This window comes from Callithrix jacchus, chromosome 8, assembly GCF_049354715.1.
Source record: "Callithrix jacchus isolate 240 chromosome 8, calJac240_pri, whole genome shotgun sequence".
Taxonomy (NCBI): Eukaryota; Metazoa; Chordata; class Mammalia; order Primates; family Cebidae; genus Callithrix; species Callithrix jacchus.
In genome coordinates, this window is record NC_133509.1 from 37,482,869 (window position 1) to 37,490,158 (window position 7,290).

Genomic DNA, 7,290 nt, shown 5'->3' on the forward strand with positions numbered 1-7,290 from the left:
TCAGACTGGAGTCAAAACCATGACACCTGAGCTCTAGGCTCCTTTGTAAGTTTCAGAGAGATTGCTGAGAATCCATTTTATCAGCAATCTTGCCCCGTTCCAACCTGGTGAGGTTCATAATACATGAAAGTTGTAGATAATATGGTAATTTCATTTCCCCAAGAGTTAACATAGTTTTAACAAATATTTGTATTTTTCCTGCCACATGAAAAATACCTCAGGGATGGAGGCTGCAAATCAGTGTACTATCCCACCAGCTTGAGAAATAAGTCACCCTTCTATCTTATCCCTCTATTTATGATAATCAACAGATGATTCTGTCTTCAGGCAAGGATCTGTTCAGCCTTTCAGAGAACTCAGAATGTCTTTCATCAAAGAAGGAAGAATGCTGGATCTGTTTTCTGAAATTATGTATGGCTCTTAGAGATGAACTTTGGGTGACCAGCCTTTGGCCAGTGTACATCAACTTCTTTAATAAATAGCATCATGCAGTAAGTGTCTGTTGACACATAACACTGTATTTGTCAAATGTCACCAAACCAGAAAGGCCCCATCTTCTCATTATCACTGCCCTTCTTCTCTTACAAATTTTACTTAAATCTGCCAATACAGAAATCAGAGAATTTTTTTAAAGTTTACACAATCTAGACTGGGCTGGGGTTTGGGTGCAGGCATCAGTATGTTTTTAAAGCTCCCCAAGGTGATTCCAATATGCAGCCAGAGCTGAGGGCAACTGTCCTAAAGGAAAAAGAAAACCACTTTCATTGTTGGCTTCCTATAGTTTGACCAAGTGACTTAACAAATAATTTGATTATATATCCCTCAAACACCTAGAATGCTGCTGAGCACACTGGAATTGCTAACCTAACATTTGTAGATAACCTTTACAAATGACTATGAAAAAGGTTTAAAATTCTTCACATTAAGTTCATACTACTGCAACTCATTTCTCATTTAGTGAACTATTTGGGGAGAAAGGAAGGACAGTAATGACTGTCAAAAAAAAACTAAAAGAACTTGGCAAGAAAAGTTGGGTGGTATGTTGACCACAACCACACAGAAATGAGTAATGAAAGCAGACAGGAAAGAAAAATGAAGCTGCACTGGGAGACCCCAGCCAGCACGTGTGCACACAGCTTTCCTTCCTGACATGTGGTTGCCTTTGGTGTATGGCTAATCCAGAAGGATGCCAGAAAAGCGTGAAAAGCCTTATAAATGTGTTTGCTGAACATCGTTGACAAGTGACTGGACTCTAGCTCTCCCATCTGTCTCTGCCAGCCTTCCAAGTCTGGGAGAGCAACTGTGTGATAAATCACTCTGTAGCCTGAAAAAATCAAGAGGTATTTTGTGTGTGTGTGTGTTTTTGTTTGTTTGTTTTTATGGTGGAGTGTCTGTTGCCCTCCAGGTAGTGATGTCTGTGGGAGAGGGATAGGTCCCAATAAGTAGTCCTCCTCGGGGAATTAAGTAGTAGCTTTGGAAGAGTCCCCAGAAAAGCTAGGGGGACTGATATTGTTGCACTGAGCTGGGAAGTTTACATATGAGATTACATCTAATGCTCACAGCAACTCTATGAGGTGGATATTTTGTTGTCCATGTTTTGCCGATTCAGAACTTAAGGCTCTAAAAGTTTAATTCACATTTTGCAGATCATAGGGCTAGGAAGTGACAGACTGGGGGACTTAATGAAATCTGCTGTCTCCAAAGATGTGTCTTCTGTATAATAATTGTCTAAGTCACCCAAAGGCAATCAATCAGCTAAGTCTTCACTTAAGCCAATTAAATATTTGGGGTCACTATTCATATATATGCTCTTTTCCTTTATCCATGTGTATGGTCCCTCGAGCCATTGTCTAGATTATTTTCATCTCAAAAAGTAAGTCAGCCTACTGTGCGACCGTGTGGTAGCACATAAAGCAGCAGCAGAACCTAGGAGCTTAGTAGTAATTAGATTATCAAACCCTATTGCAAGCCAACTGAAATAGAAACTACATTTTAATGACATTTCTGAGGAATTCATTAAGTTTAAAAAGCAATCCCCTATACCATAGAATTATTTATCTGAAAGGGAATATAAGTTAGTAATTCTCAAATTTGTGTCAATTAGAATTACTTGGGGGAAGGGAGTTAAATGCAGATTCCCAGGTCCTTTGCCCAAGGGTTCTAATTTGGTAGCTGTGAGTGGGACCTGGACAATCTGCATCTTCTAAGAAGCAGCCCAGCGGATTCAGTTATAGGTGATCTAAAAACAAGACTATGATGAACAGTGACTTAGGAATTTCAGCACCTACCACTCATTTTGATGAATCTGAGGTCAAGAAGGGGAGAGGGATGACTTAGGTTATGCGGTGGCTAGTGACAGGACCAGGATGCAGACTGCATCCTTGAAGCAGACTGAACCTACCAGGTATGGCATTGTAGGACTTAGAGAAAATGACCAACCCTCTACCAAATTTATGTTTTGTGCTGCTTTAGAATGATTGATCCATTTACAGTTCATTTACTCCTAATTAGAAAGGAATACTCTGGACATGGTGATGGAGGAAGGAGTGGGAGTCAATGGATCTCACTGGTCTTTTTTTCGTAGACCTGGTATTTAAAGTTTGTTTTGTTTTTAATGAGCCAAGGATTTATTTGGCAGAGGAGAGTTGAGGAGCGTAGAGACACAAGTGAAATAGTACTTACACCTACATCTGTATGTGCTTATATGTACACGATCTCATTTAATCCTAAAATAGTCCTGTGAGGTACCATTTTATAGCTAGTAAACTAGAGTCAGGAATGGAATCCAGTCTTTTGGCCTCAGGGATCTCTCTGTTGTATAATTACCACTTTCTGAGGAAAGTTAGAAATTCCACCTTGAAACCGTAAGCAGTTGGTGGACCAGGGTTTCTAAACCCAAAAGAACCAGGTATAATCATGATTAGATCATAGTTTTAATTTTACTATCTTGACTATGGAATTCAATATCATCTCCAGCCCTTTACTATATTCCTTAGTAAGAAAAGGGAGCAAGAGAAAAAAACATCTGTGGAGTGCTTTTATTCAGGAATTATACTTTTCTTTTGGAAGGTGAAATAACAGTGGGAAAAGCATAATTTGTGGTTCAAATAATGCCTCCTCCATTTATTAGCTGTATGAAACCGGTAAAATTTCCTAACATCTCTGAACAATGTTTTTCTCATCTATGATTGTGTCATGATGAGAATCACAAAGATAATGTCAGTATATAGTTTATCACAATGCTTGGGACCTAGTAAGTATTCAATGTCTATAAATCAAGGCTGAAATAGAGTGAGGAACACATATACTTTGGTCAGTTTTTTTGACCACAGATAATCTGAATGAAACTTCATTTTTTAGCTCTACTCTTTCTTCAAAATTCTCTATCTTAAGGAACTAGAAAACAAGAACAAACTAAACCCAAAGCTAGAAATAAAAATAGCTAAAATCATAATTGAACAAGCAAAAATCAAACAACTCCATTAAAAAGTAAGCAAAAGACAACAGACACTTCTTAAAAGAAGACAGACCAGACAAGTGACCAATAAACATGAAAAAGTTCTCAACATCAGAAATCATAAATTCTCAATCTCAAAAAACTAGAAAACAAGAACCAACTAAACCCAAAGCTAGCAGCAAAAACTGCTGAAATTATAACTGAATAAACAAAAATCAAACAACCCCATTTAAAAGGCAAGACATGAACAAATAATTCTCAAAAGAAGACAGACAAGTGGCCAATAAACATGAAAAAATTCTCAACATCAGAATTGTAAGAGAAATGTAAATCAAAACTATAATGAGATACCATCTTACACCAGTCAGAATGGCTATTATTAAAGTCAGAAATCAACAAATGTTGGCAAGGCTGTGGAGAATAAAGAACACTTACACACTGTTGGTGGGAATGTAAATTAGTTCAGCCGCTGGGCGCGGTGGCTCACGCCTGTAATCCCAGCACTTTGGGAGGCCGAGACTGGTGGATCACGAGGTCAAGAGATCAAGACCATCCTGGTCAATGTGGTGAAACCCCGTCTCTATTAAAAATACAAAAAATTAGCTGGTCATCATGGTGTGCGCCTGTAATCCCAGCTACTTGGGAGGCTGAGGCAGGAGAATTGCCTGAGCCCAGGAGGCAGAGGTTGTGGTGAGCTGAGATCGCGCCATTGCACTCCAGCCTGGGTAACAAGAGCAAAACTCTGTCTCAAAAAAAAAAAAAAAATTAGTTCAGCCACTGTGCAAAGAAATTTAGAGGTTCCTCAAAGAACTTAAAACAGAACTATCATTCAACTCAGCAACCCCATTATTGGGTATAAACACAAAATAAAATAAATCATTCTACAAAAAAAGACATATGCAGTTGTACGTTTATCACAGCACTATTCACAATACCAAGGACATGAAATCAATCTACATGCCCCTCAATGGTAGAATAAAGAAAATATAGTTCACATACTATGCAGCCATCAAAAAGAACAAAATAATGTCCTTTGCAGTAACATAGATGAAGCAAAGAGTGCATTATCCTAAGAGAATTAACACAGGGTCAGAAAACCAAAGACTGCATGTTCTCACTCATAAGTGAGGGCTAGACAATGGGTATTCATGGACAAAAAGATAGCAACAACAGACAACAGACTGTGGAGGTAGGGAAAGGGGTAACTGTGGAGCAACTTACTATCAGCAAACTATGTTCAGTATTTGGGTGACGGGATTCAGTCATACCCCAAACCTCAGTGTCACACAACATACCCAGGTAACAAACTCATACATCTACCTTCTGAATCAAAAATAAAAGTTGGAATCACTGTTTTAAAAGATTCTTTATCTCAATTAAGTAGCCTCACCATCTATCTACATTAAGCCAAACTTAACCTTGTGCTTATTTTTACTTTCCCCATCCTTTACCACCTATTTGAATCAGTGTTCAAGCTGAACTTTGAAACTCCTCATAAATCTGAAGATTAATTTTCACACCTGCATTCCTGTCTAATGTGTTCTTCATAATTTCTCTCATGTGCTGTCAAAGTAGTTACAAAGCTCATCTTTTCTGGGTGAAAATTCTCCCATTCCTCCATGCAGCCATTGAAGCTCTCCATGTAAAATGCAAATCTTACTATGCTAAATAAAAAATAACTTTCTTTTTAAAATAGAACATTCCTCATTTGGAGTGTGTTTTGTGTTTCCTTGAGATTATATTCAGGTTATGTACTCTCAGCTGTGATTCTGGATGGGTGATCACCTCTGGAGGCATGATGCTCATCTTTCCCTGACTGGCAATGTTAACTTTGAATACTCTGGTAATTCAAAATACTTTCAAATTTACAGAAATGTTGCAGTCGTGAAACAGTACAACAAATACCCATATGCCTTTCACGCAGAGTCACCTGTTGTTAACATTTTATACCATTTGCTTTATCACTTGTTCTAACTACATAATTTTTTTTCTTAACTTTTTTATGGTAAGCTGCATAAATTATAGAGCTTTAAATACTTCAGTGTATATTTCTTAAGTAGTCTATGTAGATATGGTCATATATAATCACAGTGTAGTCATCAATACCAATAAATTTACATTTGATATAATATTTTATCTAATCTATCATTTACATTTCAATTTTCTCAGAATACTTGTTAATGTCATTTATGGCATTTTCCCTTCTAGTATAGGATCCAGTCTAAGGATAGGTATTGCATTTAGTTGATTTGTCTCTGTAATCTCATTTAATCTAAAATATTTCCACTGCCTTTCTTTGTCATTTTTTTTAAAAATACAGTCTCTCTCCTTTTTGCTAGTAGAGTGTTTCTTATTCTGGGTTTTCTGATGCATGTTTATGGCTAGATTCAGATCATGTATTCTCAGCCAGAATGCTGCATAGATGATGATGTGTCCTTCTCAGGACATACTGTGGAGGAACACTGTGTCCATCTACTTCAATGAACGTTGGTTACCCTGTCAAGTTATTGTTCAATTTCTCCATGATGACATTACTATTTTTTTTTATTCTTCACAGAAGATAATTTAAGGCAATGTGGATATCCTTCTCTTCATCAGAACTTTCAGATTTAGCAATTATTGATTATTCTTGCCTGATGCAATCTTTACTGTAATAGTTGCCAAATGATAATTTTCAACTCCCATACCTTCTCGAGATTTACAAGCTGGCTACCAGCATTCTACTGTATGCAAGAGCCCTCCATCCTCCCTCATTCATTCACAAATAAATGAATGAATTGGTAAGCATTTGGGTTGGTTCCACATTTTTGCAACTGTGAATCTTTTTATTATCAGTATGGACTCATGATTTTTTATTTTTCAATTCTTTATAGTTTATCACTATATTTAAGCATTTTGGTGCTCAAATTATCCCAGATTTGGCCAATGAAAACCTTTTCCAGCTAGCACTTTGGTACTTGTGACATGACTCCATCATTTTTTAAAAGTGCTTTCCAGCATAACAAGCTGTTCCAGGCTCATCTTGTACCTACCCTATCTCATCCCTGGAATCAGCCATATCTCCAAAGACCCTTGATTCCTTTTAGTGGAGAATGGCATTAGAGACCAAGATTTGGATTTTAGGTGTGATCATTGCTACTTGAGTGTCATTGATTCTTGACCCTTACAACAGACCTAGGAATTAGATATATGTATACCTACGCATACACATATATAAAGCACATATGTAAATATACACCAAACATGCATACAAACACAAACATACATATACATGTCTGCTTATATGTGTACATCACATGCATATACATAATTTAGGAATCATCAGTTCATACTGATACCTACAATTCCAGTGCATGCCCATGGGGTTCTTTCTTGCCTTCTCTCATGCCATGTGATTTTTTTGTAGTTTTTGTTGTTGCTGTTGTTTAGTATTTGATAGCACAACAGTGTGACTACCATCGATAATCATTTATAATTTTCTTTTTAAAAAAATTGTATTTCCGTGCTCGCTTCGGCAGCACATATACTAAAATTGGAACGATACAGAGAAGATTAGCATGGCCCCTGCGCAAGGATGACATGCAAATTCGTGAAGCGTTCCATATTTTTTAAAAAAATTGTATTTCCATAGGTTATTGGGAAACAGGTGGTGTTTGGTTACATGAGTAAGTTCTTTAGTGGTGATTTGTGAGATTTCAGTGCACCCATCACTCGAGCAGTATACACTGCACCCAGTTCGTAGTCTTTTACCCCTCACCCCCTTCTCACCCTTTCCCCCTGATTCCTCGAAGTCCACTGCATCTTTCTTATGACTTTGTATTCTCATAGCTTAG

The 7,290-nt window shown here is 37.4% G+C and overlaps 1 non-coding gene across 1 annotated transcript; it reads left to right on the forward strand.

Annotated features, from left to right (window-relative positions):
- The first annotated feature begins 6,959 nt into the window (after window positions 1-6,959).
- On the forward strand, window positions 6,960-7,066 carry LOC118145220 (U6 spliceosomal RNA). Its single transcript, XR_004730348.1, has one exon. It is a non-coding gene; the product is annotated as a U6 spliceosomal RNA (small nuclear RNA).
- Window positions 7,067-7,290: the final 224 nt, after the last annotated feature.